This window comes from Orbicella faveolata, unplaced genomic scaffold (genome assembly GCF_042242905.1).
Source record: "Orbicella faveolata isolate gen_17 unplaced genomic scaffold, um_ofav_v1 contig_3, whole genome shotgun sequence".
Lineage (NCBI taxonomy): Eukaryota > Metazoa > Cnidaria > Anthozoa > Scleractinia > Merulinidae > Orbicella > Orbicella faveolata.
Window position 1 is genome coordinate 16,965,026 of NW_028301558.1, and position 10,838 is coordinate 16,975,863.

Genomic DNA, 10,838 nt, shown 5'->3' on the forward strand with positions numbered 1-10,838 from the left:
AGTAGGATGGGGGTAGGGGGGGGGGGCAGGGGAACTTGTGGCAAGAAAGCAAGATCTGGGCAGTAAAACAGCGAACACCTACGCTTACTAGGTTCAATTAGATGACTTTGGATGGTTCATTGTTTTTTTTTTTCACAAGCACGTCCTTGCCTAGTAATAAAAAGGATCGGAAAAGGTTTGAACTGCGTGTAATATATTTCTCTTTAAGGTTACGGCCATGAATAGCGTACCTTTATCCTTTTTTCTTCGGCAAGGTCGAAAATTAATGTGCTGCTGTATTAGAGACATCAGTGGACCCCAGTGTATTGAGAAAAGAAAAGGATAGGCTGCTTAGTGGTCAGTCTTCAGATCAAGAGACCAGGATCATGGTCTCTTGATCAGATACAATAGAGTTGGTGTCAGTTAGAAGGTTCTCTGATCAAAGTCAACAAAAAGCTTGGCGGTCAACCACCTCAACCTCGTTCGCACCAGACTGCTCCACCCCCTGGAGCCGGGGGAAGACCCTGGGAACGAGGTTGCTAACCGCGCCGCACGTTACTGGTGGACGCTTCCATCATTTTCGACTTGTAGCTGCTTGCATCAGGTCACTTGGATTGGTGAGTGGTGTAAGCAAGCATCAGGCTGCGCCAGTAAGGACCGCCTCAGAGCGATTCCTGTCAAGATGGCTAAATCCACCGTGGTTAGGATGCTTGTAATTGCAGTCTTGTTATTTATTCTCGTGGAATGACAAGATAAGTGATAACTTGGCACGATGGAATGCGTTCCCCTTTACGTACAAGCGCATGGTATATCATAGTTTTTATGTGTTTTAGTAACTGATTTATGTCTTGACTTGGGTCTGATTAAGGTGATTCCCTAGTAAAAGAACCCGCCATAGATTTCCGATGAAACTTGGTATGCTGTTGTTACAGGACAAGGATAAATCAAAAACGTAGTAAAAAGAGGGGGTCACCGTGCTTGTTTTCACACCACGATTCTGATAAATACGGTTATTTAGGTGACTTTGGTAATCTCCGTGCGCAACAAATAAACTCGATTATTTTTCAATGCAGCGTGTTATATCACAGACTTCGACTTTCTTTGATTGTTTATTCATCTACGTCCCAGAAAAAAATGTCTTCCAATACCCTGCATTTTTTCATTCTTTAAAGGAAACATAATTTGGACATGCGCTGTTGGGCCCGTTATGTCTTCCTCTGTAGTATTTATTTCATTTGCCAAAAAAGTAGCCATAGATTTCTGCTAATTTTTTTTCTCAGTTATTGAGGATATTGTTCTCATTGAAATTATGAAATAAAAAAGGGGGTCACTGTGCTCGTTTAAGAGAAAAGAAGCATTTATTTCGCTATCGAGCTTAGTTTGAGGGAAATCTCTTACGTTTTGTACGCGCACGCGCTTATGTGCGAAAATCGTGCGCAGTAGGGATGCGCAATGCAATACTAAGGAATCACCTTAAGCATCGGTGGTATGCTACAATTTTGCTTTGGTTAAGTACAAGCTATATCGGAACGTATTTTTCCCTGACCCAAGGACTTTTTCATGATCGATCTGAACCGAAATCACGCTACCCTGCGAGGTAGAGATTGCCTTCCGACTTTCTGCTCGACGGTGGATACGAGGGGGAACCTCTGCTCGCATCTGCTGGAATTCCTATCGTGCATGCGCGAATAGGTCACAATGTTGCGTGTGTCGCACTTTGTCATCAATTGTGGCAAGTTACTTGAATCGACTTTTTTACCTTTTATTTCTTAGAAAAACCAATGAAATTTCGCAGAAATCTGCAAATTAACGATCAACAAAGAAAGAGACGAATTAGACCAAAATTGGCTTCATTCAAAACCGCGCGGTCCAGTGCGTGCCTCGCAAACTACAAGCTAGCTGCAGATAAACTACCCTGACAGACAGAGATTCATTTCCGTTTCTGCTTGATGAGAGACGAGAGGGAACCTCTGCTCGCAACCGTCCGATTTCAGTTTATACCATGCATGCGTATTCTAGGTGACAATGTCGCATGTGCCGTGCTTTGTCATGCGAAATGTTTATAGGCAACTGTTGTTATTTTGTTATTTTCGGGTCAATTGTGGCGAATTACTTGAATTTCGACTTTTCCACCGTTCTGAGAAAATTTCCAAAGTTCTGCAAAGCAATCAGTGACAAAGAAATAGACGAATTAGACCAAAATTTACTTCATCCAAAATCACGCTGTCCACCACGGGCTTCGGAAAGTTAATCTGCAAGTTACCTGAAGAAAAACAACCTTTCGCATAGCAAAGCACGACACATCGGACATTGTAACGTAGCGCATGGACAATAGGAATTCTTGCGGATGCGAGTAGAGGTTTCTTTCCTTCTCTCACCGAGCAGAAAGAGCGGTTAATGTCTGTGTCGCAGGGTATATTTAGGCCTATTTTGTTTCAAGCGCACAACAAGGGATAGTTTCACCGAGATCGCGAGATTTTTCTTTCCTCCGCCCCAAGTCAACCAGCTTTTTCTCTGTCATGCCTTTTTGCTTTCATCTTGTGGTTATTTCCTTACCTTTGCTGGGAGCTGGTTATTTGGTTACGTCCGAGTTTCACTCTACTGGTGTAAAAACGATAAAAGAATGAATAAATAAACGGCCACGTCACAAAAGCGTCCAAATTATCTCCAACTCAGTGTCAGCAAACCAAGCTCAGCCAATCCTGCGCGCTAAATAGATCCAGCTTCATAATTCAGATAGCTTAAATGCAGTGTGTAGTTTTGCTGATCGGTGCATTGGTGAGTCATTGGTGGATTCTCGGCATGTTAGCTGGTTTCAAAGATCAAATCCACGAACTGGCAAAATGTTCTCTCAGTAATTATAAGCGTATTTTTGAAGATGTTTCCTAAACAACAAAAACTGCGCAAAAGGACTATAATTGTATTAAAAAAATCCTGCTCGAATAACAACAACAACAACAACAATAATAATAATAATAATAATGACTTTATTATCGTGTCAATTACATCTAGCAGTGGAGAATCCCTATTGCTAGTAGGGGACACCTAACTAGAACTATCTAAAAATAATATACTGAAAAGTCCTATAAGAGAAATTAAAATCATGAGTCACAAAAGATGGCAGCCACTACATCCATCTAGGATGTTGCCTAGATCTAGCCTCCGTACGTGGTTCTTAAACTGCTTGAGATTTATCACCGATCTTTCTTTATTTGTTAGTTTGCTCCATAGTCTTGGGCCTAGATATCGAATTGAATGTTTTCCATACGTAACAGTGTTAAATCTAGGTAAATGTAAATCTCTCTGCCGTAAACTATAAGTGTGGCTATTAGTATAAAACGTGTTTCAAATAGTCCGCGGGCACAAATTAGGTCTAACCTTATACATTAAATTTAACACATTATAAATTAAAATACATTAAATTTAGTCGTAAGAAGGAGCTTTTAGTCAGTGCATCTTGTTTTGATATTCAGCAATGCTTCTTTAAGAATTATATATGAAAAGTACAAAATGTATTTGTGTGATTACTCAATTTACTTTCGTGATCATGAAGCATAACTGAGGTCTGGGCAAAGTACAACATTTTTACAACTTCGCGTGGAATTTGCCAGAAAGGGGTAGTGGGATCGTTATCCAATTGCGTAAGCCGAAGATTTTTAGATTTCTAGAAGAAATTAAACTTGTTTACAAAAACGTTAAAATCTCTCTATGGAAAATACCCCTTTTGTTTGTACGGAAACGACGACAAAACTAATTTGTTAGAAAACGTAGCGATGCTGCTTGACAATACATGCGAAGTTCGAAGTCACGGCAGATTCTTTCAATGGCGCTTTATTAGGATGTGACTCTGCAAGCATCAGTTTAACCTCATATTTCGTTACCTACCAAACAAAGGCGATTGAGACATAATGCAAACCTTAATATATTTACTCTTTATCGAAAACTATATTTAAATTAATAAATTTGTTTTTATGTTAATAAAAACAAAAACAAGGAAAAACAGCAAAAAAAAAAAAAAAAAAAAAAAATTACAATGTACTGCTTGGGTTTTGTCATGATGTGAAAAGCGAATTTTAACGAACGGGTATCTACGCAACATTACAATAAACCAAGAAAAGATCAAGGTAAGAGAGTGATTCCCCCATATAAGCCTTATACCCAAGCTAATCCCTCTTAAGTTATTTTTTTAAGACATTGTACCCAGTTCTTCCGAGACTGTCCTATACTTTCCCGTTACGTCGATGTTTTCACCTGGAGGATTTGTTTATGTTTCGTTTCGTTCATAGAGCGAAGGAAAACCTCCAACGTTGTGAGGATGTCTCCTTTGATGTCTTAATATCAAAGAAACAAAGGAGTTTCGGCCCTCGCTATGTTTTAATACATTTCGAAATTTAAAAAGGAGTTCAAATAAGAGACAGATGTTCTCTGCAAAAACAATAAAAACGGAATGAACGACAGGGAAACTACCATACAAACGAGTATAAAGCAAACAGACCCCCGAACACATCGTAACTGAACAAACAGAAAGTGCAGACAGACGCTCCCCGGCCAAACAACAATAGGCAATTTAAGCAACAACAACAACAACGTTAAGGACAAGGTTGATTAAAAATAGACTTTATATTCAACCCACGAATCTTTCAAGAATTTAGATTCCTTCACTGCTTGTCTATCACTGCTAAAGATATTCCAAACAGATGATGCAAGACAGCGTAGACATTCCAAAAAGAAATTTTAATAATTGGCGTTCGTAGTTCACGTTCTCTAAGCAGAATGTGGCTATTTCACGTTGCTGTTTTGTATAGAACGGCAAAGGAATGAACAGAGGATTATAACGCATGCGTTCACAGCAACTGTTCTCGTTGCCGTTGCCGTCGTGGTTTGCTGTTAAACTCCTTAAAACCGAATGAAAGGTAAAAGAATGAACAGCTAAGCGAGCTCAAAGCAAACAAAAGCTTAGCCCAGCCCAGCCCAGCACAACCCAGACCGCTGAGAATGCAGAGATGTGTGCTATGAAACGTTGAAAATCAAACATATAAAATGACTTTTCACCACGTTTCCAGGCGGCCATTTCGTGGTCATCTGTAGACCTGGCTTCATGCCTGCCCTTTTTAATTCTTTCTAGTTATTTCAGGTAGCCAGTTCTCAAGGAGAAATATAAAACTTGAACCTTGGTCACGAGGTTTGGAAAAATTTATTCTATACGCATTTTTCCCCTCCCTACCCCTGTGCAATGTTGACAAAACACTTTCATCCTGTTCATCCAACACAATTTGCCCAAGGTTGTTGTTCGCTTCGTCTCATAGTTGCGAGAAAGTCGCTTCTGCTGTCCACGCATTGCGCGAGTAACATCCTTGGAAGAACTGGGTACCGTATCTAAAATAACGTTAACTTAGGTGGGATTATCTCGGGTATGAGGCCTATATGGGGATTGACTGTCTTACCTTGATCTTCTGTTGGATAAAATGGTTATGACCCTCATTTTGGGGGCAACTTGAACCGCTGTGTGAAATCTTCGAACAAGGCTAGTAGAGAGCGCCCAATTTTGTTCCTTTGGCTCCTTAAAAATTCTCAATTCCGCTGAGAAGACACAAATGTCTGTCGCGATTTAACAGACTTGGAAAGGCCATGAAGATTTTCCAAAGCGCAGGAAACAGCTTGCAATTCATATAAGCATACTGTTCTAACATAAGACTTTGGGTTGAGTCTCATTCTGTCCCATAAGACTGTAGGTAATCTCTATACTGGAGCATTAGGCACAGCTGCTTTCTATTCTAGATGTCATCAAACTCACGTCCGACACAATTGTAATGCTTGGTTGCAGTCATTTTCTTATCCAATGTTGTGCATTTTGTGAGTTGTGATCCATTTTTGAGTTATTTTTTTGTAAAAAAAATACCTCTTAGTCGGCGCGTCGGGTATGTTATGGACGGGTCAATGGGTGAGTGAGTGAGTGAGTGAGTGAGAGATTTATGTATGTCACACCAATCAGATTGGATCTACTATGAACAGCCAATCAAATTTCTTGTTGTAAAGGTAAATGGTACGTGAGAAACACAAGGTATGTATAAACACAAGGACTTTGGTAATTGAAAAATAAAGAGTGACGTGTATGTTGCCGGTTTGTGATTTTTAGTCCGGTTTGGAGGGGAGTGTGACAGTTGCATACGTACATTGGGTTGTTTTAGAGTGCATAATTTTCAGTGTAATGGTGGCTAGTTATGAACGAGATGAGTCTTGAGTTTTGAAGCAGTTCATGAGTAGTAGGCAAATGGCACTAGATATTTTTATTTTTAATTACAAAGGGTAACTTGATACTTTTGTTTTTCACAAGGAGTTAATTCAATTAGAGGTCACGAATAGTCGGTTCTAGTTCTTAGGACATGTTTTAGAGGAGACGAGACTATTTAGATTTGAAGCAGTTCTAACGTTTACAATAGTAAGTGCAGGTAACGACTGTTTTGTTCTTATTGCATGCAAATATAACGAGATATTTTTATTTTTTAGTTACAATGGGTAATTTGACACTCCTGTTTTTCACAAGGTAGTAAATTCAATTAGAGCTGACGAATCGTCGCGACTTGTTCCCACGAGATGTTTGCTATTTTTACTTTTATTTTACACTTTTGTTTTTCATATGGGAGTAAATTCAATTAGAGCTTACAAGTTATCGGCTATTGTTCCCAGGATATTAAACAAAAAAGAAGCTTTCCTTTCTAGAGTGTTTTTACGTCTCTGCAGGAGCAGTTTAATATTTTTATTTGATGGGCATTTTATGACATTCTTTTCAGCCCGATATTTTTAAAGGTAAAAAGTATGAAAACTGTTCAAATGTTCTTTGAAGACTGTGTGGCACCAAGTTAAAGTGCAATTTAATTAAATCAGACTTTCAACGTGTCAGAGAGGTTTTTTCTCTTTCTTTAAATTTTCGGTGAAGTAGTGTTGTTGCGTTGTGCTGTGAAAAAAGGGTAAACTTACTACTCGTATAAAATGCGAAAAGTTCTCTTAACTTGAGTATTTGTGAGCAAACATTCCTCTTGGGGGCTGGAAGGGCTCCCGAGGGGGTACTCCCAGAAAAATTGGTTGGGGGTGTGCGGCCCGCTTCCCAAAACCCTTACCCTGTTTATGACCAAAATCTGCGATATTCCCTACCCTGTTTATGACCTGACCAAAAATTCGAAACCCTATTTACGACCTGACCCTCAAATCAAAACCCTGTTTCAGACCTGCGTTATAATTAGCTCCCTAGTTCAAACCAATGTTAAATTACTGTAAACATATAAATTTGTGAAGGGCTTTTGTTGATTTTCTTTTCGATAATGATGAAAAAGTGTCTTCTTCTTAAAGCATACCCATATCAAGGCTAGAGTGCAAAAACCGTACCCTATTTATGACCAAAATGGCCAAAATCAGCTAAAATCGATACCCTATTTATGACCAAAACGGTTCAAAAACCATACCCTTCGGGGCCGCACAGACCTATATAGCCCATATAAGGGAGTTCCCCTCCCCCCGGGGAAAGGGCTACGTGATCGGTGAGTGAGGGAGTTATGCATGTGCGCGTGTCAGACCAATCACAGTGTGGGTTGTATCAAAGAACGAATAAAATTGCCTGTTAGAAAATAAGATGGTATCGACATTAATCTGGAGACGTGTCAGATTACTGTAGTTTGTTCAGTCAAACATTTTATGGCTTAGGGCCTGTTCGCACTACGCGAAATTTTGTTTGATTTGCCAAAAAAATCTGTCAACACGCAGCCATTTCTAGTGCGAACGATTTTTTGAACCCACCAAAATTGTTGCAAGCGCAACGAAACTTCAAAGATTCCGTCGACTAGCTTTGGAGGCTGTAAAAATTTTGTCAGGCGAGAAAATCCTTTGTTCCTTGACATCCATCCGTCATTGGGTCATCAAATTTTGCAACATATGGATTACGAAGCGAACGTGACCGTATGATTTCCCGCCATTTTAATTGAGCTAGATGCATCCGCACAGAAGCAACATCGATCCATGGTACTTCGATTATTATGGCTCGCAATGCTGCCAGGATCAAGATCAGGGTGATCAAAGTTATTATGATTCCCAAATTGCTACGCAACAGCAGTACTTCTTACAGTTTCTATCGCAGCCAACTCGAGAGGATTCACAATGCATCATATCCGCTGAACACAGCATTCACATCCGTAACATCTACTGAAGATCAGACGACCACTGCAGCTACTGGAAGCACAGAAAACACGAAAAAGGGAACAAAGAGAAAAAACGCCAAGTATGAAACCTTCCCCTTTACGACATGTCACGACATCTTGATGGTAAATTGATCAAATTACTAACTGACATCCGTCACTTTAAAAAAAATTTCGCATCTTCATGTGCGAACAGGATTACGAAAACACAAAATTGGTGATTACAAAATTTTCATTTTTTTTGCAAACGCTAAACTCAAATTTTCGTCTTAGTGCGAACAGGGCCTTACTATTTAGTTATCTTACCATTACCGATGTAACATCGTATGTACATCATAAACTCCCAGTTTCTTTCTTGCTGTACATCGCAACCAAAAAAACTTGTCAAATCAACCAAATCAGTACTGTGAACAGTTCCATGAATGCTCCTATCTCCGAGACTTATAGTTCACAAAAAAATAACTCTTGCACGCCTTGCGTGCCTATGTTAAAGTTTAGTAGACTTAAATCTGAAAATCGAAAAATCGGCAAGTCTTAAACAATCAACTTTTTTCTTAACAGTTGTCTCGATCAGCTGAATTAAATAAGGAATTCATCGTAAAACTAATTTGAAAAACAAAGGAACACGGCACACCCATATTGTTTACAGTAGGAATCTAGCGACTCCCCGTAATTTTGAGCGGCATTTTTGAACATGAAAATTCCGTAGGTCTTGTTCACCTTTGGCTGCAGTAAAGTAAGCATTCAAAGCAGTACTCCCTCCCTTCTAATCTATCCGGAAGAGTTTCGAATATGTCGCTAACTTCTTCTGGTGCACCAGCGGACTATTGTAACAGTGGTCTGTTGCATGTTTCATCTTTCACATCATGAGTAGCAAGGTTTTACGGCCCCGCAAATGATCCCGGCCCGCAAATGATCCCCAAATTGTACCGCAAATGATCCTGGACCTAAAATGATCCCCAGATTGTACCATAAATGATCCCGGACCGGAAATGGTTGCCTCGCCATAAAATTTGGAAATGTGAGGACTCGGGAATTTGGACAGTGGATTTTAAATTTATGGAATAGCTTTTTTAGCGGAGCTCCGGTGGCCCGAGGGGCCGCCAAGCGGAGCCCCATACTCATATAGAAAAGAAAAGGAAACCCATGAGTTGATTTTCTCATGGTTATCATGGCTAGCGGTATTGTTCGTGGGCGCGTACGTATGACGGCGACGACGACGGAATCGCGCAACATGGCGGCCATACTCCAAATAATAGGTTGACAGAGATTTACATGATTTACCGTGTACTTCTTTGATATTGGACATCCAAGTTATGATCAATTGACACCTGTCAAAACAAGGTAACCGCTGACCAGTATCACGTGACCATATCGTGGGCTCAAGTTCACAGCTCCTCGAAGTCGAGTGTTTTTTAAAGTTGACCGCTGACCAAGTGCTGGTTTTCGATTGGATCGCGAGCTCATCCCAGGTTAACTTGTTGAATACAGAGCAAGATTGTTCGGAAGCCGGTTAACGCTAACCCAGGATTAAAAGTTAGCCGAATTATAGCTTTTTCTTCTATAGCTGGTTTTCACATGACGTCACTAAAATTCGAAGTACAAAACTATTGATCTTCCTGAGATTTTACTTAAATGATGTATAAGAGCAGCTGAAAACTAATATTCATACAAATTTTCGCACCGAATGGGTTCTTGGTTTGTGATACACTACGCTTGAATTTCTAAGCTTTTGCGTGACGCGGCATTTACATGACGGCCTAGCTATAGAGAGCTGTCATGATGGTTAAAAAAAGTGACTTATTTCGGGGAACTTGGCTATCTGAACAGTTCATGTCTTAGAAAAAGTATTATTTTAATGTTTTAGATTCCTCGAGGGATAAATTCACGCTTTTGTAGCAAAACTCAGTGTCAGAGGTTTCTGTTGGTTTCCGGCCGCCATGTTGGTGCCCATACGGATGGGCACCAGCATGGCGTCTCCATACAAATCTCTATAAATTTGGGTAAAAAATTTCTCCGCATATCTAGATCTCGCATAAGAAAAATTGCTGTGACCAGAATTTTGGCGAGAGTCTTTGCATATTTACCTTCTTTCATTTTCCAGATTCTGGACTTTATCTATTGACCGGTTTTGATTTTTATTTTGATCTATTTTGAATTGTATGACACTGAAAAACAGCAATACAAATGTTTTTTGCTGCTTTGTTTTGTGTATATAGTGATTATGCCACGTTCGATATATCAATATTCTAACATCGATCCGAGGCTTTCGGGTCAAAATTGCAATTTTTTTAAGTTTCCTTTGTCTTTCAATTCCCAAAAGAGACTTGGATGAAAAGAAAACACCACCAAACATAGAAGTTTGTCCTGAAAGTCTCGGAGCCATATAAGAATATTGATATATCGAAGGTGGCTTATTACCGCTGGTGTTTGCAGTTTACTTTTCTCACGCTTAACTGGCTTTTTCCTTGTTTCACAATAATAATCCTTAAATATTTCTGGCATTCACGGTTTTCTGCGTTTTCCAGTAATAATACAATATTTTGATACAACAGTTACTATATGAAACGCAAGAGAATGTGCAGTATGAACGATTTGAATGCAAATTTCACAACTTTAAAATGATATTCAACGCCAGGGTAAAAGTTCTAAGCGGTTAATAAGATGGCAGAG